Source organism: Trachemys scripta, chromosome 3 (genome assembly GCF_013100865.1).
Source record: "Trachemys scripta elegans isolate TJP31775 chromosome 3, CAS_Tse_1.0, whole genome shotgun sequence".
In the NCBI taxonomy this organism is placed as follows: Eukaryota; Metazoa; Chordata; order Testudines; family Emydidae; genus Trachemys; species Trachemys scripta.
Window position 1 is genome coordinate 172,203,867 of NC_048300.1, and position 21,747 is coordinate 172,225,613.

Below are 21,747 nucleotides of genomic sequence, written 5' to 3' on the forward strand. Positions count from 1 at the left end.
TATCATCACTCTTCACTAAGACAGCCTCAGCTGTCACAACAAAAAATAGCTCTAAGATCAACAAATTACATTTGTGTTTCTGATGCAGCTAATTCAAGTAAAATCCAATCTTTATTGAATTTAATGCAGCTGAAAAGTAACGGACAGCTCTCTGTAATATAATAGTGTGACAGTGGAAGCTTCCACATGTAGCCCCATCAACATGCCATGACCCTGGTCTGGTGGAAACACCTCTGGAGGCGAGCGGACAGATCAATCACCATGTCAATTCACTCCTTGGCCTCCCTCCTGAGATCCCAACAATTAGTTGTCAAGTAGTGCTGGATGTGTTACAATTTGGACTGAGGCCTCCAACTCATTGCACGTAGTCCAACAAACAGCCATCATGTAAAGTCATTCTCACCAAATAAAATTCTCCGGTAGGAAAATATTAAAGAGTTAATTTTGTTTTTACCTAGCTGCCATTCTTAAATTGGTCTGGTCCAGTCATAGATATTTGTTTAATGGCACTCTCTTGTTTTATGAAGTAGATTTTAATTTAATCATTAGCAATTCAAGGCATACTCAAGCAAAATCAGAGTATAAAATGGCTAACAGTCTATCATTAAAAATGTCTTCCTTGTCACAGCCTAATTGATTAAAGATGTTTTACAACTGGCTCAAAACTCCAAGAATCCTGGACTAAATTCCTATAAAACTCACTAATTTCCTTAGAGCAACTCCCTCTACCCAACAACCCCCCCTTCTTTTCCAACAAACCCCAGTATCCGATTCTTTAAGTAGCTTTGAAAAAGAGTGCCCCCCCCCCTTCTGCCTTGTAACAGTTCTTTACCACCTGAATTATAGCCATGCAGCCCTGTCTAATATCTTGCATTCTCCAAAGGGGGCCACCTGGTGGCATGGCAATTTGGGTGAAAATAATCCTGAAGTGACAGATTTCAGGAGTCTAAGGAAAGGAAGGAGTGAGAACAACAGAATAAGAGCAATAGATTTCTAAGAACAGATTTTAACAAACTCAGAGAACTGTTAGATAAGATCCTATGGGAAGAAAATCTAAGGGATGAAGGAGTTCAGGAGAGCTGGCAGTTTCTCAAAGAAACAATATTAAGAGTACTACAGCAAACTATCCGGATGTGAAGGAAAGACAGGAAGTAAGAGGCCAATATGGCTCCATCAGGAGCTCTTTAACGACCTGAAAATCAAAAAGGAATGCTACAAAAAGTAGAAACATGAACAAATTGTTAAGGATAAATAAAAAAAAAATAGCACAAGTATGTAGGGAGAAAGTCCAAAAGCTTATGTCACAAAAGAAAGGGACATAAAAGGCAACGAGAAGAGGTTTTATAAATACATTAGGGCACGAGATAGATGAAGGAAAGTGCAGGGAAGGGAAGGAGAGCTAACAGCAAACGACATCAAGAAGACCCATGTGTTTAATGCCTATTTTGCTTCAGTATTCACTAAGTGTGACCAAATGCTTAATATACTTAATATTAACAAGGAGGAAGGAACAAAAGCCAGAATAGGGAAAGAACAGGTTAAAAAATATTTACTAAGTTAGATGTATTCAAGTCAGCAGAGCCTGACAAAGTTCACCTAGGATACTTAAGAAGCTAGCTGAAGCAATCTCAGAACTGTTAGCAATTATCTTTGAGAACTTATGGAGGGATAGAGAAGGGCAAACATAGTATCTACCTTTTAAAAAAAGAACAAAGAGGATCCAGGGAATTATAGACCAGTCAGCCTAACTTTGATACCTGGAAAGATACTGGAACAAATTATTAAACAATCAACTTATGAGCACCTAGAGGATAATAAAGTAATAAGTAATAACCTACATGGATTTGTCAAGAACAGATCATGCCAAAGCAACCTCAATTCCTTCTTTGACAGGATTCCTGGCCTACTGGGTGTAGGAAGCAGTAGAGGTAATATGTCTTGATTTTAGTAATGCTTTTGACACAATATCACATGACTTTCTCATAAGCAAACCGGGGAAATGTGGTTTAGATGACATTAGGATGAGGAGGGTGCATAGCTGGTTGAAAGACAGTACTCAAAGAATTGCTATAAACAGTTTGCTGTCAAACTGGGATGTTGTATCCAGTGGGATCACACAGAGGTCTATTTTCATTAATAATTTGGATAATGGAGTGAAGAGTAGGCTTATAAAATGTATGGTGACAGCAAGGTAGGGGGCGGGGGGCAGGGAGATTTGCAAACAGTTTGGAATTGAGGATTAGATTTCACAATGATGTTGATGAACTGGAGACTTGGACTAAAATCAGTAAGATAAAATGCATTAAAGACAAGTGCAAAATACTACACATAAGAAAAAAATCAAATGCACAACTACAAAATGGGGAATAACTGGCTGACAAGAATGTAGGGGTTATAGTGGATCACCAATTGGAGATGAGGGAACAATGTGATGCAGTTGCAAAAAAAACTAATATTCCGAGTATTATGCACAGAAGTATTGTATATAAAGCATGGGAGGTGATTGACCCACTCTACTCGGCACTGGTGAGGCCTCAGCTGGAGTAATGTGTCCAGTTTTGGGCACCACATTTAAGATGTGGACAAACTGAAGAGAATCCAGAGGAGAGCAACAAAAATTATAAAAGGTTTAGAAAAACCAGACCTACGAGGAAAAGTTTAAAAACTAGGCATGTTTAGTCTTGAGAAAAGAAGACTAAGAGGGACCTGATAACAGTCTTTAAATATGTTCAGGGTGGTTACAGAGGAGACAGTGATTAGTTGTTCTCTATGTCCGCTGAAGATAGGATCATCAGCTTAATCTGCTGCAAGGGAGATTTAGGTCAGATATGGAGGGAAAACTTTCTAACTATAAGTGTAGGTAAGTATTAGAACAGGTTCCCAAGTAAGGTTTTAGAATCCCTGTCATTGGCGGTTTTTAAGAACGGGTTGGACAAACATTTATCAGGGAGGGTCTAGGTATACTTGGTCCTGTCTCACTATGAGGGGCTGGACTAGATGATCTCTCAAGGTCCCTTCAGCCCTATATTGCTATGATTCTACAATGCACAGCCCATTTATCGAACACCCCACTTCTGAAAGGCTCTTCTGGGGACTGAGGGGTTGCTGAGCCAATCTGGCATCGGGGACAGAAGGAGTTGCTACTCTCACTGATGTCTCCTCTTCATTGAGCCTGCAGACTGAAACATCCCAGACTGTGTAAGCAGTTTGCAGGGGAACGTGATGTAAATGCTCAGTTGAACCCTATGCTCATGTTGGTACCTGGACTTTTGGCTGCCCTAACTTATCAAAAACCTACCCAGCCACCCATGTAAAAGCAGCAGATTGCTACCTCGTATAAATTGATACAGCTCCATTGAAATCAGTGAAGCACTTGCTGTTTACCCCAGCTAAGGATCTGACCCAAAATGTTTGTGACTAGATTTGTTACACCATTGGGCCAGATTTTCCCTTTACACTAATGTTATAATTTCTGTGTAATTACACTGACAGAAAACTGCTGTAAATGGAGTGGAGAATGAGGCCCCAAAAGCTCATGTACCTTTAGGCACAACTTTAATGCTAACCTTCCGATCTTTAATCTTCCAATCAGTCTTTCAGAAAGACTATTTTTGTGCTTTTTCATGTGGAAATGAATGACTTGCTGTTCTTTTGTGTGATAATTTTGCTGAGTGACAATTATTACTTTGTGTCCTCAGCTGTGGAAAGGGTAGAGTTGAGTTACTTCAGTTCATTCCTTTGTTCCTCACTTCCGATTTATAAATTAGATATTTTTGTCCTTATAAACAGAGTGAAAGGAAAAAGATGTAAGATCATTAACCTCATCTAAATATTAATATATAAATTCAGTACCGATCTCAAGCAAATGTAAAAACTTGCAACTATTACTATTCCTTCAAAATGGTTTTGGTTCTTTCCTGATTTTGTATCAGAGCCAAATTCTACCTTTTAACTTTTTTTCCATGTGTCAGTGGGATTTGCATATGTGGATCAAGGATAGAAACTGGACATAGTGACCTCTCCAACAGAAGTAAAGATTACATTGCATAGAAATAGAAATCTCCAGTCTACAAGCAAAATTTCTTTTTATTCCAGAACTGTAATTTTAAGAATTCTTTAGAAAATTCCTTCAAATAGACTAGACCATTGATTAATATAAATCATATGAAAGTAAATTTATGATTATTTTAGTGCCTTTAACAACAAAGTAGTATATTAATTGGCCTCCTATGTGGTCAGTTTCATAGCAAGAGTATAGCTAATGCTATTTCAAAAACCTAAAGCCCAGTTAACACTAACATGCACAAGCATGCTAATTGTTTCTTAGCTGTGGATTAGCTTCAAATGAGAAAACGTGAAGAAATAACACCAACTATAGAAAACAAAGAACAGTTATTTAAAGTAAATTGTAGACCGTGATATTGCCAAAATTCTGTAGGGCCTTCGTCACAGTGAGAGGTGAATGGCTGGTGTATTAAACCTGTGCAATTCGCTTTTCAGATTCTTTTCCCACTGCCCACGTGTTCAGTTTTACTCAACAACAAGCCCTATTGTACCTTATTTTCCTTTTGAAGTAAAGCCCATATTGGTGAGAACAACCACTAAGATGACACTTAGAAAAAAGCAACATGATTTGAACAGCTGTAGACAGCCAGTTATTTATCAGAAATTTTAACAAAGGCCAAACAGAAAAGTGGCAGTTCAGTAAAGAACTAGATAGCAAGTACTGCCCTAGCACAACTGTTACACAAGATGAGAGAGTTACAAAATGAGAAAGTAAACATTCCACTGCATTCTAGCAAAGAGGATGAGAAGATTCAAGTGTTCAGGGGGAAAAAAGTAAGTGGCAAACTCAGCTCCACTTAAATACAAAAAGATCAACTTTGAAACAATGTTGCAGTTGTGAATCTAAATATATATCTAAAGTTCATCTTCTCAGCATGCCATTAACTTGCCCATATTGTACAGACAGTGTAAAGTTATATATATTTCACCAGATCCTCAACTGGTGTAAGTCAGCATTGCTCCATTGACTTCAAAATTACTGGTGGAGTTGCATTGTCAGGATGCTCAGGAGAGCCCAAAAGCTGACACCGGACCTGTCCTCTCAGTGATTCACAAAGTTGGGAGAAAACCATGCAACAAAACTCTTCCTTAAACAGAGAGATTGGGGAAAACTCACAAGGGGAATCCTCATGGAGTGTTCCTAGCCATCCTTCTTGATCCCGTCCTATGGAAATTTCTGAAGAAAGGAGCCTCTATTATTCAATAAGGGACAATTTGCCATAGTCAACTGAACAGTCTATGGATTATACCATCTCTCTGAGATCCAAAGCAGAGCCCCAAAGAAATAAACACACAAGCATACATGGCGGATATGTTTCTAAGCTTTTAGTTAGAACATCATATGCAATAAAAAAATTCATAGTTCTAGCTGTTAATACAAAACTTATAAACTATTGAAGGAGGAACTTTCAACCATTTCATTCCTTCATTTATCTTTTCTTTTGAAAAAATTCACATTTCCATGAATCACAGAGTGCTGCGGCTATAAAATTGAACCCTCTTTTTGGCTGCATCTAGTAAAGGATGAGAAAAACATGATGCACTAACCAACCCAAAAGAAAAAAAAAGCTTGAAGCTGGGCATTTGTGAAGACCATAAAGTATAACTGAAACTGGTTTGGAAATGCAGCTAGCAATAATTCTTCTTCTGACTGGAGCATCTCAGCATGTGAACAAACACCCAAATAATACAAAATTCATATATTAAATATTAGTATAAATCCAACAAGTTTTTCACCAAATTTGATTAGAATTGACCCTTCAAAAACCAATCTCCAAAACTCCAAAGTGTTCTACTGCAGCAGATTGGTATATATTTTATCTGTTTCAATTCAATTCCACCGTAAACCCTTTTCTTATTAAGAGAAAAGGATTAGCATATATGATGTGGCCAGGTGGTTACAGAACTTGACTGTATGAAATCTGATAGGCCAAATCCCATTTACACTAATTGCATCCACAGCAGCACTGGCACATACAACTTCATGTGTGCTTTAGCTCTGAGCTTTAAAACATATTATTAGCTTGATGTTAACTTAGGACATCAGTGTCTTTATGTGGAAAGAGCCAAAGCACTTTTTTCCCAAGCTATTTGTTCTTACCCATCAGCAGCTCATTAGAGACTTCAACATGTGTTTTCATGTGCAAAGCAAACGCCAGTTGACAAATGTAGGCTGCAAAACAGAAGAGAAATAAGATATTAAAGGTCTGATTATTGGTCAAACAACATGTACAGTTACATAATACAATTTGCAAGTAATTATTTCACTCCCAAATATTTCATAATAAATGCTACCCAAGAAATGTTAACACCAATGATATAACTAAATCTGTAAAGAGCTTTACAAATTTGATTATGTCACTGGTGATCAAATTAATTCCAGATAATTGGAAGCACTGTCTGTTTTTCCACCATAGTGGCTTCTGAGCAGTTTTTATGGGGCTTTACTGCTGGGTAGACAGTTCTACCATATTTTTATGTTCATGTTCCTGCCATGACAGAAAAACATTTTGAGTTAAGCTATTCACCCTCATAAAAAATACTGAGCAAGTTCTTGGAGAGTGTTTTTGCTAATATCTATTAGTTGATAAGGCCCAAAAGTAGAAAAAGTGCCTGCCTCTAAGAGCTACCAATTTTAAGCATAACACACAAGTGGAGGTGACAAAGAGTAAGGAAGACAATGAGGCAAGAAAAGACTAGGGTTATAGCAATGCCATTACGTGGCTGCTCAGCTTAGGTACAGAAATATAATGATTGTTCAGCTGCGATGTTTAATTAAATGCATTAAAAATTAAGAAAAATGGAACCTCAAGCAAATCCCACTGACATCCATGGAAAGAGTCCAGTTGACTACAATGCTTTTTGGATTAGGCCCATAGTTAATATTCTTGGCTCACGTAAACCCTAATTCACAAAGCACTTAAAGTCAATGGGCCTTAAGCCTCTGTTCAAGTGCCTGGCTGAATTGGGCCATAATATTGGCATTATGGAAGAGATGAATTTTGAGGAGGTATATAGGTGGAAGATTTGAACAGTGGAAAAAACATTTATTGCAACACTGGAAGACACACATTTTCTTGGGTAGCATTTAAGAAAACTCTGAAAATAAATCTCTTACCAAAACTCCACATCTGCCCGTCCCCCGCTCCGAACAGTATTATCCACCACTCCATAGATTTTATTTTGAAAACTTAAAAAAAAAAAAAGCTTCACCCAATTAAGACAAGATTCATATGATCAGCCATATCTGACTGCAATAATGTAAGGAAGCAAATGGCTTAGCCCTTGATTGTTTCTATTATCTTGCAGCCCAATGTTGGTCTTAGAAGTAGTAAGTCATTTTACCCATCTAGAGCGTGAGATGTGCATTGCTGGTACCACCATGCTAGGTGTCAAGCAACAGAGAAAACAATTTTCACAATCTTGAAAAGATTTGAAAAAATAGTACAATTGGCACTGACACAGAATATATATTTTTGTTAACACCAGCATCATGGCTGTCCTCCTGTCCAGCATCATGGAGCAGAGTCATGGAAATCTACAAAAGAAATCAATTAGAAGATTAATTCATTCCAAAGTAAATGCCAATGGAAGATCTTCAGAGTCCATTGTAAAGAATTTCTGATGTTGCAAGAAACACTAAGAAGAACAACCCAATCTAAAGCATCAAACAGGGTAAGAAGGTGATCATGAAACATGTTTAAAACACACTTTAAGGATGCCACCCACATGACTTCCAAGGCAAGTGATAATATGGACACTACCTGAAAAGAGAAAAAGAGGGCCACCTAGAGAAACATTACACAAAACAATAGAGAAAGAAACCAGATACATCAACTCGACACTCAGAAGTCTGAGCAGACAAGCACAAGACCAAAATAAATTATGGAAACTGATGGACAACCTATGACTCATAGGCGTGGGAACTAGAGGCATGGGGGGTGCTGCACCCACCTCCAGCTGTGGCCCCAGCCTCGGCCCCCTTACCCCTGTCTGGGTCCTCCCCTCCTGGAGACATGGCCCTGCTCCCGGCCCCAGGTCTAGGGTGGGTGGGGCACGGATGGGGTAAGGGAGCTAGCTTTCAGCACCCCCACTATTAAAAGTGTTCCAGTGCCACTGCTATGCCCTTGAGTGTGTGGGAGGATAAAGAAGAATGTTGCTCTTCTCCTGCCTACTACTCTGGCATAACATCTCGCAGAAGTGCTGGCTGAAGATTAAACAGTCCTTCCTGATTGCCTCAGGTCCTAATTATATTAGCTACCTATCATGCTGCCATTGAAGTCAACTGGAGGGTTGCAGTTATTCTCAGTGGAAACAGGACGAAATCCTCTATTTCTTCTTCAAAAGGATATCGAGCCTGATCCAACTCCAATGAAAAGATCAGCCTCATTCTGATTTCTTTGTCTAAAAATCTATTGATTACTAATTTTCAAAAAAGAATAAGCTATAAGACACTGTAGTTGTCTATTGTCTTTGACCCTGATTTTTAGATCCCTTTCTTTACACTGAAAAATAAATTCCATACTGGAGAATATAACATTAATTAAAAGGCAGTATTCCCTTGGGTTAGGTGTTAAAATATTGTCATATGAAAAAAATCATGAATCAATTCAATTTAGCACCCTCACAGTATCTAAGAACCAATTAGCCAATATTTACCATTTAAACTTTGTATACTGCAAAACAAATGCAATAATTCAGCTGCATCATGATTGGAATTCAGGAGCCTAATTCTGAGACCTCTTATAAACCTGAACAGTCCTTATTCATACAAGTAACCCCTTACATTCTATGGGCTTACTGACAAGAGTAAGGTTAATAATATAGACACATATTGTCTCTCTAAAAATATTCTACTATGATTCTATGAGAGTATTTTTGAAGGGGAACATGCTATCATTTTTAACTAGCCAGATACACAAACCTGATGGCTTTTGTTTCATAAAGATATTACTCATATTTCAATATGTGTTTGGAACATTCTAATACGCTGTTAGATTCTATAAAAGATCCTATCTTACTCCAAGCAGCTTGCATACAAAAAATGATCCCCTATGCTATAGTTCAAAAAGAATTATTTGGGGGAAATTCTATGCCCTGTGTTACACAGGAGATCAGTCTAGATGATCAACATTGACCCTTCTGGCCTTGGAATCTATGAATCTATGATAGATGGTGGAGAGACTGTGGTTCTACTGCCACTTTTATTCAGATTTGGTGGAGTTATTCGGGAATTCCAGTGATTAGTAACTAAGCAGTGCAAACAGTGAATGTATATTGCTAAACTGGATTACGGCATTGTTAGTCTAAGGGTATGTCTACACTACCCACTGGATCAGCAGGCAGCAATCAATCCAGCGGTGGTCGATTTATCGCATCTAGTTTAGACGCGATAACTCGACCCCCGAGCGCTCTCCCATCGACTCCTGTACTCCACCGCTGCGAGAGGCGCAGGCGGAGTCGATGCGGGAGCGGCAGCAGTCAACTCACTGCGGTGAAGACATCACAGTAAGTCAATCTAAGTATGTCAACTTCAGCTACGTTATTCACATGGCTGAAGTTGCGTAACTTAGATCAATCCCCGCCCCCCAGTGTAGACTGCTCCCAAAAGTCACACACTTTACTCAAATTCCTTCTCCAAGAACTGTCATCATTCGAGGCTGACCCACTGCACCCCTTGCAAGCGGGCACTGTGTTGCAGGGGAGCCCCTGATTTTTCCATCACCTAAGGTATCAACAAGCCGTGACAGACCATTAGATACTAAAGAGCATCCCCTTTTGGAGGGTTTCATTTATTAGCAGAAAAGCCAACACAGAACATAAACAACATTTTCACTGGACTAGCATAGCTGGGTGACCTGGTCGTTCTTAGTCCATGTGTCCTCTACCTGAATCCAGTGTTTGCCTCTATCCAGGCTCTCCACAGGAGTTCTCTCAGCTCTTGGACTCTACCCTGGTATCAGGCCTCATGTCTCTACTGGAGTATGAGTCTTCTCTGGAGTCAGGCTTCCAGAGGTGTCCATCCACTGCAACTCTTCTCCAGGGAGAGCAGGTGATCCTTGCCATACCAGGCTTCCAGCTCATATCTGCGAACCACCCTTCCATACTCCTAGACTGAAACTGCAGCCTTCCATCTAGCAGGCTCCCCTCTCTATGAGCACCTCTTTCAGGCTCCCCATTCCAGCGGGTTCCCTGCAGAGCTCACCTTCTAGGCTCCTTGCTCAGCCCTTGGGCTCTGACCTTTCTGGGGAGTTCCTCTCTATGGAACCTTCTGTCTCCCTTGAACATTCCCCAATGACTGAGCTTGGGTAACCTGTATTCGATCCAGGTGCTTGTTTACTAATCAGACCCTGGGGCAGTCAATTACCCATAGGTGGGGCCTTCATAAGGCAGTCATGGGCAGACTGGGCCCTAATGCACCATAAACAGCAGCTGCCCTGTTACAATCCCATATAGTAATTGCATTAGAGTGGTGAAATCCACATATGTCTTCATAGGACAGATAGTCTAATGAGGTTTTGGAGGAGTTTATCATAGAGATGATTGGTTTGAAAATGGACACAAATAAGTTCTCTAGTGTTTGGCTTTGTTCATGACTTATGCTGCAAAGGACACTACTCTTCCCAACTTCTAATCATGGAGTTAAGAAGAGGAAAAGAATAGGCCTCTCCTTGCAATATATGCCTACCCTAGCTGCTGGTTTTGTGTTATTTCTTAAATACGAATCATTTGCAGTTTACGGAAACAGCTGTAACCACAACATTTAGATCTGGATCCAAATCTAGATTTTGAATACTCCAAAGTTCAGATATGTTTGGCTGTAGGATCTGCACTGTAGTGACATCAGAAGGAGTAAAAATATTTTTAAGAAAACCATAAAGTGTCTTTAAAAATCATTTTAATCTACTCTTGAACCACAATACATCTTAATCACCGTCATACCGTTATTGCGTGGGGTCACTGCAGGGCAGAGTTAAGGTTGTTTGGATGTCTTAATTGTGCATTTCCATGTCTTAACATGTTTTGATTTCTTTTAAGTGTAACCTGAGTTCTGAACTTCCAGGTCTTGAGGATAATTGCAACATACCTGTAATGTATTTTACACTGAGGTTACCAATATGTACAGTCAATCAACTCCATTGTAACATAGTTTTTTGATTTGGAATGCATAAATGTTTAATGCATATACTGCTGCTGGACTATTACTCCTCTCTAGGCCTCCCCAGGCAGCCTAATGTTTAACTTGGCAGTTCTCAAGATTTGTGTGTCCTACTGTGACAGGGTGCTGAGCAGCAAGAATGTAGAATCAGCCCCCTGCCACGCCAGCCCCATTTAAGTGAATAAAGTGGCACTGGCTGGAAAGAACCTGCCCTAATGGGGAAAGAGAGCCAGCTGCCAGTCCAATTAGCCCAGGGCTATAAAAGAGGCTGGGAAGAAGGAAGAGGGAGGGGTGGGACAGAGGAGAGCGAGGGAGTGCAGGCAGAGAGAAAATCCTTCCCTCCTGGGTTCAGACACAAGGAACCCAGAGCTGTGTTCACAGTATGGTGAGAAGGTGGTGGGAACCCAGACTTGTAAATAAAAGCACCAGTGGTTTCAGAACTAGAGGGTCTCTGAGTGACTTTATCTGGGCCTAGCAGAGGCAGGGGCCAGGAGAGCCAGCTGCGCTCGGTTACACCCACCAGCAAACAAAAATCCCCAAAGATCAAAGTCATCTGTGCATATGTACTCTCCACTCCATCTGAACACAGTGCTTGTCTTGTAATATGCATACTGAGACACACTCACCCATGACAGTATGTGGTAGCTGGGGCAAAAGTTGGCTCTGGTATGGTAATGATTGTTGTATGCTCACTGTTAACACAGAACAGTCATAGCTTGAGTTATTTGCCCTAAAATGGGGAAATAAAGGTTATTTGGGTTACAAAACAAAGCTGGTAACACTTAACTTTTTTTGCTATATTTCTCTGACTTCACTTTTCACCACAACCCCATTTTCTAAGACTTACCATAATAAAGCAACAGTCATATAACTCATGCTTCTAAGAAACATGCTGTTGAGAGCAACCCATTTTACAAATTGCCAATTAGTCATGTTTGAGTAGTTACCACTACAAATTAGTCGGAGTAAAAACAAAATGTAACAGCTTTGATTTGTTCATTTTTAATCTTTAGGAACTTGATCCTGGGGAAACTGAGATTTTAAAAATACTTTGCATACTGATTTTAAATATGGAATATGGAATCTGCCCAAAAAATTATACCCTTGTAAAAAGGCAGGATGGTCACATGTGTTTGTGCAAAGCATAGATGGCCAATCTTTAAAGATCCATGTGCGGAGAGTCTCATACTGAAATGGCTTTATAGGTCACATACATACTCTGCCATAGCTGAACCCCAAGGGATACTGCAGCTAAGCATAAAAGTTTTTCAGACACTACAATTAGGTTTAAATGGGCATATGGCAGAAGAAATCTGTTCACATGGTGGGCGGGTGGGGAGGGGGAAGAGAAGTTTATATCACAAGCAAAATTAAGAAAAATCAAAATGACAGGCTATTACTAAACTAATAGAAAGGGTGATACAAATGGAAGGAGGATGAGCTTGGGAAAGCACTTGGATGGAACATATAAACTCTGGGAGTATGGCTATTTTCCAGAGAGAGGGATACAATGCAGATTTGACCCTCACGTGGAGATGAAACTTCACCGTCTTAGGATCACTTACTCTTTGGCATTTTCCACGTTCTGTGCAGTATTTTAGGTACTAGGCTGCTCACATTTCTACAGAACTGTATTGATTACATTGGTCCCTGGTACATTTCTATAGGACTTTTCCATATGGGCACTTGTTTTAGATGCATGATGAATGATATGGGAGGCCTGCTTTCAAGGTTTGCCTCCGCCTTCAAGGAACACACATATATGAGTGCTTCTGTGAAAGCTTTAAGCTATATGGGCCAAATCCCACTGAAATCAATGGGAGTCTTTCCATTGACTTTATGGACTTTGGATCAGGCCCTTTATCCCGACTTTCAAATATTTGTCGGTTGGGTTTTTTTAAACTGCGCATTCCAATAACTCAAGTTTAATTAAAGAGGAATCTATTTACAACCTTAACTGCATCTTAACAAAGTTCTTTGTCTGGGACTTATAAACTATAATTTAGAGTTAACATATATAATTACCAAAGAAAACAGAATGAAATCCAATTCCAGTTAACAGGGGGACTAATACAAGTTCTAGATATGTATAGGTCTAAAGATACAGCAGGGACCATTTTCTTATTATGAAATCTACTGTTCACTTTATGCTATGGTAGCTCTTTTGCACAGCTGAGAAGCATTTACACACTCTACATATTAGTCTTATCCCAGAAATGTTGCCATAGAAGGCTTTTGTATACAAGGAGTAGAAGTTTCAAAAGCACCTAAATGATTCAGGATCCTAAGTCTGAACATCGCTTAGGCACTTTTGAAAATTTTACCCTAGAGAAGTTAGGTGTTGCAACTACTGTTACAATGCTCTAATACATGTATAAAAAGTTTCACATCCACTGAGAAAAATTCTTCCCACCGATACACCGGGATGTATACTACTGTTTTCATTGCATCTGTTCTGAGCAAGACTAAGGGTACGTCTTCACTACCCACCAAATCGGCGGGTAGTAATCGATCTATCGGGGATCAATTTATTGCGTCTCGTGTAGAAATGATAAATTGATCCCTGAACGCACTCCCCGTCGACTTCGGAACTCCAACAGAGCGAGAGGCGGTAGCGGAGTCGACGGGGGAGCCGCAGCCGTCAATCCCGCACCGTGAGGACCCAAAGTAAATTGATCTAAGATACGTCCACTTCAGCTACGCTATTCACGTAGCTGAAGTTGCGTATCTTTGATCGATTCCCCACCCAGTGTAGACCAGCTAAGCATTCACCACGTTACTCTGCATCATTGTAATGCGATGCTGCACCCAAAAGCCTTGTTTACATGGATTTTTTTTCTTAAAATTACCCACTGCCATGGGTGTGCACAAGGCAGAGTAATCAGGGGCATGCCCACCCCCCATAATCAGCACGGGCACAGAACTCCTCCAGCCTTGGGGCTGCAGCAGGGAGAGCAAGTTCCTCCGGCCCTGGGGCTGCAGTGGGGACACAGAATTCCTCTGGCCCCAGTGCCAGAGGAGCTCCATCTCTTTCCCCACTGCGCCCCTGGGGCTGGAGGAGCTCTGCAACCCTGCCACAGCCAAGTACTTGTGAATACATTTATTCAGATGGCTCTATGGCGCATGGATTTTTGTTGAAATGGTGAATGTAGTGCTGCTTATTTCTATGCATATGTTATATGTGTGTGTGTCGATATAGTTTAATGTGTATAATGTGCGTGTTTAACATATCTCCTCCCCCAAAATTGTCAAATTTAAATTCCTGTGCGTGCCCTGCCGACTGTTACTACCACCAGTCAATAAGTTAGTGCACACAGTCTGGCAGCATTTTAACCAACATGTCATTTAAACCGGCCCTGAATAATGGTTAGCCAAATTGGTTAAAACTACCTGGTCACAAATTTTCCACTGAAACATTTTTCCAAATAGAAACTGACAATTTTGTTGAACATAATCTTTCTTCAGGAAGTGTCAAGTCTTTGGAAACATTATTCATGTTTCATCAAAAAACCCCAAACTCAAAATTTTGTTTTGCTGAAAGTATTTGCTCCACCAGCCAAAATTTTTCAGATGCCAAAAATAGGAAACCATTTCAAAAAGTGTCAGTTTTCATTGCTGAAAACAAAAAAAAAAGATCAGTTCTTGGTTACGAAAACCTGAAAAATAATGTAATTTTTTGACTAAAATGAAAAGTTTTTCATTTTCATTTACATTGTTTGCAGGAAATTCTTTCCTCCCCTTCCTCAACCTCCAACCAGTTCTAGTTTTAGCACCAACAACTGGGTGAGGGCTCCCACTGGTGGTAGCAATGGTGTGACATTTTAAGAAAGAAGGCCTGGACAGTCGCACGTCACAGTGGTCTGCTGAACTGGCCCAGGAGACAGTGGTGCAAGTTGCCACACTAGCCATCTTCTTTCAGGTGCACAGAGTGCATGCCAGCCACATGCAACAGTTCCTGAAAGCACTACAGGGCCTGTGGATGGTACTTATCTCCCAGTGGCCAGTGTAACTCCCCAGAGCAGATGAATGATGTCAACAGTTTATGTGTACACATGTTCATAGTTTTGGTTTGCTGCTTTTTCTGCTTCCAAGGATCCTGTCCAGCACAAAGATCCATGCATGTGTAGTGAGGGAAAGGGGCTACTCCGCTTTCACAAAGGCCATGATGGAATGTCAGGACCTACTGCTACAATTCCTACACACCAGGTGTTTACTGCAATGAGTACCACCAACAATGGGTGGCAGCACTGAAGAAGGAAGGAGCTTGATTTTACTTTTCCTTCAATATTTTTAGATTTAATTATGTTCTATTTCCTCCTCTCTTGTTGTGTTAATGTCTTGTATTTATCATTTCCTCTCCCAAGTAATGTTGCTATGCACAGAGCTCCTCTCAATTCAGAGATTCATGGAGCCATGTGTGATTTGTATAGCACTTTGGGACCCTTCAGGAGGAAAGACCCCATAGAAATGTAAGATCATTAGCATTATAAAAATTGTGGCTGTTCTTGCTTGGATCAGACACTTTAGATTTGTATTATGTTTCTATGTCAGAAAGGAAATATGAGCCAAAGGTGAGAAAAAAAGTCTGTTCCCTGAGGTCAGATTCACATTCCATACATTAAATATTGTATATTTATTACAACGCTGTTTTTCTTTTCCACTTTAAATGCCTAATTTATTTCTGGACTGCCCCTATTAGATTCTGCTTCACTTTCTAAAGTTTAACCTTTTATTAATTGGAGATCGGGGATTTATCAAGGGTGTGCACAGGAATTTAAATTTGACCACTGGGGGGGGGTACATTAAACACACACATATTGTACACATTAAACCATATCAACACACACACATACATCATATGCATAGAAATAAACAGCTATACACTCACCGTTTCAATGAAAATTCATGCGCTGTGGAGCCAGCCGAATAAATGCATCCACAACTACTTGGTTGCAGTGTGGGCACAGAACTCCTCTGCTGATTACGGGGGGTAGGGGGCGTGCCCCTGCTTGTCCCCCCTTGTGTACACCCCTTGGGATATTACATTTTAAGTTTCCACAAGGTAATAAACATGAGCAAGATTCTTTCACACCAGAAACCCAGGTTCATGAGCAATCTCAGAACTTTGGCTCCTTCAGTCACTACAGAGACTAGGCCAGGTTGTTAAAATGACACAGTTGCTCTCCACAATGGCACTGTCCTTACTAGCCTGCTCTTCAGCTCCTTCCATCAGCAGATCAGTGGAAGACCTATAAGCAGGGCCTCAAAGAAAACCACAGATTGCATTCTCCTGGTCAGAAGGTAATTTGGGATGGTAGTTAAACTGGGAGGAAGGGGGAAGAAAGGAATGTGAGGAATCTAGAATATGTTGAACTTCTGATTTAAAGAGATGTCTCCCTTGCTCAAATATAAAATTATATTAGAAAATGTTTACAAATAGATGATACAGAGTGTTGAAACTTCAGTTATTAGTCATTGGGGGTAACATATAGAGTATAGGGGGATGTTAGTATTTTGATATTGGATAGCACATAACACATACAGTTTGCAATATCCCCACTACACTATGAAAGGGTTCATTTGAAAAGGGGGAAAATACACAAGAAAGCTAAATCCATTTTTGAATACGCTGTGTCAGATCCTCAGGTGGTGTAAATAAGCATAGCTCCATTGACTTCACACTTCAATTTACACCAGCTAAGCATCTGGCTCTCTTTCTGTTGTACTTAATTTACCTTTTTTTAAAAAATAAGTCAAAATGTATGGTGTTATCTTCATGACAAATTAGGTTTAAATAATTGTAATGATTCCTCCCTTTTAGAATAGGTTTCATCTTCATTCCATGATTAAAAAGTCTTCCATCAGGTACTTTCATTGCAGAATTACAGAAGTTGGGTAGCCAAATTCTGATGTCATTTACACCAGAGTTATTCCAGACTTTGTTTGAGTTACTCCAGATTGACTCTATTGTAAATGACAACAGAATTTGATTCAATATCCCTATGATCTGAGTCATACACACACATAACATATACCTTCCTCCCCAGCACAATACCAAGTTTTTGTATATTTGGTAATACTTTATATAAGCAGCCCCCTATTTTTAATATATATATTTATAATAGGGAAATTGTTCAAAGAGGGGTTTTTTTGCTAGAAAGAGAAAAGCACTCTGCACAGTTCACACACATACTGGGACTTCTGTTTTAAAATCTCTGCACCAATCCTGCCCTCCAAAATTGGATCTGGCCCTTTATTGCCAGATTATGATGCTCCTCAATATAAATCCTAAGGGTAATTTAGAGTCTGATCCAAAATCCACTGAAGTCAAAGGGGATCTTTCCTCTGATTTCAAGTGAGCTATAGATCAGGCTACTCCATGAGTAGCCCCATTGACTTCAGTTGGGCATAAATTATTATTCAATGGGAATCCGAGTATCATAATCTGCTCCTTAGTGTTTTTAGCTGCATTCTTTCATAACTTGCAAAGCATGCCCTACAAAGTTTTAAGCAAAGATTTTTAAAGGATGATACTGTAACAAGCTACCATAAAGCATGTTCAACAGAGATCATGTAGATGTAAAATTTTAACAGAGAGAGTAATTAACCATTGAAACAGCTTACCAAGGGTCACGGTGGATTCTCCATCACTGACTATTTTTAAATCAAGATTGGATGTTTTCTGCAAGATCTACTCTAGGAATTACTTTGGGAGAAGTTCTACGGCTTGTGTTATATAAGAGGCCAAACTAGACGAGCACAATGGTCCCTTCTGGCCTTGGAGTCTATGAATCTATGTTATTAAATAAAACAATGTATAATCTGTTATTTAAATGATTACAAAGCATTAAGTGTCATACTTAATAAACACTAACCCCAGGATGTTTAAATGGAACCCTGATGGACACTTAGCAAAAAATAATTTTAAAATGCATAACATATGTAGAGAGCATCCGCTGGTTTTTTTCTGAAAAAAAGGAGAGCTGCTTGTGCCAGACACTGACACCCTTCAAGTTCTCACAATGCTGGGGTAGCTATACTTTAATACAGTATACTGTGTGCATAACCTTCTCACAGTTAAATATGGGCCAGAAGTGTAGCGGGGGAAAAAACAACAACCCAAGCCAACGTATTTAGTAATTCTAGGCTGCTGGTTATTAAAGTGCCCTTCGTTCACCTGCTACATCCAAATCAAAAGGCCGTGATTGGCGTTTAGTCTTGTAAACTGGTATTGTGTGAGCAGTGGGCAGCTGGAGCCCTCTGAGAATCTTCACTTGTCAGAGATGAATCAATCATCTCGAAAGATGTCAGCATCTGCCCAAACCATTTTATATTAGAATAAATGGCAGATGGTGGTGTTTTTATATTTAATCAGTTCCACCAAATGCAGTTTCATCTCTTATAAAACTAAACCATCTGCAGCATGTAGGTGTATAACTCTAGTTAAATGCCCACTGCAGAACCTTTCCTCTTAAAGGTAAATTGTACGTGTTAACATTTATGGACAGTAAGTACAATAAATATCAAAAGCTTTAAAAAAAAAACCCTGCTGTGTTCTTATAAATATGTATATTACTAAAATATAAATATTTTATATCAGAGGTCTGTGCTTAATACCTATTTTAGATTCTTGTTATTTATGTAACTACTCAAATTTGATAGCATGAAAATACTTTCTGTGAAAGAGATCGTTTCCCCCTTTTCTGTACAACTTTATGGACTTGGTCCCAATTTTGTAAACACTGCACAGGAGTAGCATTACTCACATGCATAGACCTACAAAAATCAATAGGACAAAACACAAATAAAGTTACTCACATCCAGAACTGTTTGCAGGATCTGGCCCTTGAAATAGAAACTCTTCAGCATATCTTTATTTTGTCACGATTTCTCTGTGCAGCAGGTTGGGCACATTGGCTAAATGGCATTCAAAAAAAATTGGACACCCACAACACTAATATAAGATATCTTTTAACATACATTTGCGCAGCACCATCTGGGTGGGGTTCGACCAACTACAGGCTGGCGAGCTGATTTCAAATACAGACAGATGGAATTTTTTTTCTTTTTTCTTTTTTTCCTGTGTAGAGCAGACGCACATCTTTGCACCAACTGCACTCAATGCACATTTTTCCTTAACCAAGTAGCAATCTATGTGAGTACATAGTGATCGGGGGAGTGAGTGGGAACTACTTTAACATACTGGACTCTGCTCAGGCTTATGCTACTAATGCAGCCACCTCTAATGTCTAAAAGTTTCCTCTCTCCCATGAAACATCTATTGTGAGTTGCAAAAAGACAAAATGACTAGTTCACAGCAAATTACTAAATGTATATCTAGTTATTCTGTATTTCTACAGCCTTGGAAGCTGACCTAAAAAATAAAAACCTGCCGTAGATTTGAAAAAAAAAAAATCTGCTCTGTCATAAACCTGAAGTGCCATAAGAGTGATTAAGATTTTCCTTGCAGTGATGACAAACATATCATAAGGCAGTGGTTCTCAAACTTTTGTACTGGTGACCCCTTTCACACAGCAAGCCTCTGAGTGTGCCCCCCCCCCCAAATAAATTAAAAATACTTTTTTATATATTTAACACCATTATAAATGTGGGAGGCAAAGCGGGGTTTCGGGTGGAGGCTGACAGCTTGCCCCCCCCCCATTTAATAACCTTGGGACCCCCTGAGGGGTCCCGACCCCCAGTTTGAGAACCTCTGGCATAAGGCTCATGTGTGCTGTTAAACAGCTGTCATATTTTACCCCAGCAATGACTGCATTTCTGTGATTGATTAAGGAACACTGCAGACAGACAGAATACAGCAGATAGACAAAAGTACTTTATGAATCTTCAGGTTGAAGGGTGCCCATAAAAATAAAACAATTTAAGTGAATTTCAGTATTGTTTAAAAGTTCCAGATGGATGGCTTTGGAAACTGTAGGCACAAAACAGGTACAGGACAGGCAGTAGCAGTGCAATAATCTTAATAATGTGCCTGAGCTCTAACACTTCTAAAGATGAGAGGCTACACAGGCCTATACAATGCTTGGCCTCACAGCTAAAAGTGCCAGTTATCAGGTATTTTTTGTGATGTGAACACTTGTCTTTCAGCAATTTGGCTGAGACCAGAAATAAATAAATGTATCTTCACAAGAAAATTAATAAGTAGAAAATAATGTTACGCATGGCATGCGCTGACAGAAGACTGCACTTTAAGGATTGGGCAGCTTGGGTCATTCCAGTTCCACCGCTAACCAAAAAGATCTAAATGTACAGACCCAAAACAGAGCTTACTCTCAGTTAGCATAGCTTGCAGTGCCTCGCCTACAGTATCTAACCCCATTCCTATGATTCCGGAGTCCAAGCATAGAATTTAGGAACCCTGTCCAAAATAACTACAAAAACCATAAATAAATAGACCAGGGCCTGATGCAAATCCCTGGCTCTGAGCCCCAAATGTTGATAAGTTCAGAGCCAGTTCTGAACTTCGCAGCCAGCCTATTTTAATAAGGAGTCAAACCAAAATGTTGGCTTTTGAGATCCCTGAGCTTTGTGGCACTTCCAATTCTGATCCAAACTTTAGGCCCAGTCGTGGCTAAAACTTAAAAAGGAGATTTTCTATATCATGATAGTCAATAGGAAAATATGGAAATGTCTTTGCTTATTAGCATCCTGAATACTGCTATACAACACAATACCAAATTAACTCTTGGGTGTTATGATTGTTGTGGCTCCAATTATAGATTTTGGTATATGCATCAAGAACACAGAGTCCTGAAATCAAAGAGTTGCCATATTGTTCAAAAGATAAATAGCTATAGGTCTACACATTAATGGCTAGTTATAAACATGTCATGCATGTAATTACTATGAGTGTGTGGAATGGGTGTGTGCAAAGTTATTGGGCTAATTTGTGCCTTTGTCTTACTAGGCCAAGCAGTGGGGAAGGGATATAAGTCCCCCATCTCTACCTTCATGTTAGGCCTACCCCACTGTTAAAAGTGGGACTGGTCCAAAGCCTAGCCCCTGATCTGTAGATACTCCATAACAAAGTGGATGGAGAAGGAATAGCGACTGGCAGGGGATGAGACGATCCCTGTCTCTGGTTCGTCCTCCTAACTGCTGGCCAAAGTACCTGACCCATAACATTTTGAGGGAGGAAGTAGCTACTCCTTGTCAAGGGCTGGCAACTCTCTTCCTCTCCCATTTGAAAGAAGAAGGGAGCAGAAGAAGAGTCAATTCCCTTGAGGGACTTCTTTGGAGCAATGCAGTTCTTCATCACCCTTTATTCAGGGCTGAGCCTAAATGCTCCAGCTAGCCATTGTGACTGAGCACCAACAGCGAGTTGCAGATGCCGTTACTTAAGCTAAGGAAATCTGCTGCCCCATCTAGGTTAACAAAGTGGTTTCAGTGTACGGTGGTTCATGGAAAGCTTTTCTTCAGTTTCAACCCAAGTTTGTTCAAACCCTCAACTCGAGTTTCAGTTTGAGTTACAAGGTCAAACAAGTCCCCAGACTCAAACAGTA

At 39.9% G+C, this 21,747-nt stretch overlaps 1 long non-coding RNA gene across 2 annotated transcripts; it reads right to left on the bottom strand.

The window, feature by feature from the left end:
- Nucleotides 1-4,133: 4,133 nt before the first annotated feature.
- On the bottom strand, nt 4,134-19,353 carry LOC117875281. 2 transcript variants are annotated; one of them, XR_004645241.1, is made up of 4 exons: nt 19,043-19,353; nt 11,851-11,954; nt 7,527-7,603; nt 4,134-6,238 (listed from the first exon to the last, which is right to left on the bottom strand). It is a non-coding gene; the product is annotated as an uncharacterized LOC117875281 (long non-coding RNA). The 2 variants fall into 2 exon arrangements; XR_004645240.1 differs by having other exon boundaries at nt 9,954-11,954.
- Nucleotides 19,354-21,747: the final 2,394 nt, after the last annotated feature.